The 699-nt window shown below is 39.2% G+C and overlaps 1 long non-coding RNA gene across 1 annotated transcript in view; it reads left to right on the forward strand.

Moving 5' to 3' along the window:
• LOC108293237 overlaps positions 1–128 on the forward strand; it is a 26,479-nt gene extending 26,351 nt beyond the window's left edge. Inside the window, exon 3 of the long non-coding RNA XR_005197698.1 lies at positions 46–128. This is a non-coding gene — a long non-coding RNA (uncharacterized LOC108293237). The remainder of the gene's footprint in view (positions 1–45) is intronic.
• Positions 129–699: the final 571 nt, after the last annotated feature.

Raw genomic sequence — 699 nt, forward strand, 5'->3', positions numbered from 1 at the left:
AAAAAAAAAAAAAAAAGACATTTATGCTGCCAACAAACTATGAAGAAGCTCAACATCAGTGATGATTAGAGAAATGCAAATCAAAACCACAATGAGCTACCATCTCATGCCAGTTAGAATGGTGATTATTAAAAAGTCAACAGACAATAGATGCTGGCAAAGCTGTGGAGAAACAGGCACACTTCTATGCTGTTGGTGGGAATGTAAATTGGTTCAACCATTTGAAAGACAGTATGGTAATTCCTCAAGGATCTAGAACCAGAAATACCATTTGACCCAGCAATCCCATTACTGAGTATATACCCAAAGGAATATAAATAATTCTACTATAAAGACACATGCACACATATGTTTATTGCAGCACTATTTACAATAGCAAAGACATGGAACCAACCCAAATGCCCATCAGTGATAAACTGGATAAAGAAAATGTACATATGCACCACGGAATACTATACAGCCAGAAAAAGGAATGAGATCATGTCCTTTGCATACATGGATGAAGCTGGAAGCCATCATCCTCAGCAAACTCACACAGGAACAGAAAACCAGACACTACATGTTCTCACCCATAAGTGGGAGTTGAAAACTGAGAAGACATGAACACAGAGAGGGGAAAAACACACATTAGGGCCTATTGGGTGTTGGGGTCAGGGGAGGGAACTTAGAGGACTAGTCAATAGTTACAGCAAACCACCA

Source organism: Cebus imitator, unplaced genomic scaffold, assembly GCF_001604975.1.
Source record: "Cebus imitator isolate Cc_AM_T3 unplaced genomic scaffold, Cebus_imitator-1.0 Scaffold525, whole genome shotgun sequence".
NCBI lineage: Eukaryota > Metazoa > Chordata > Mammalia > Primates > Cebidae > Cebus > Cebus imitator.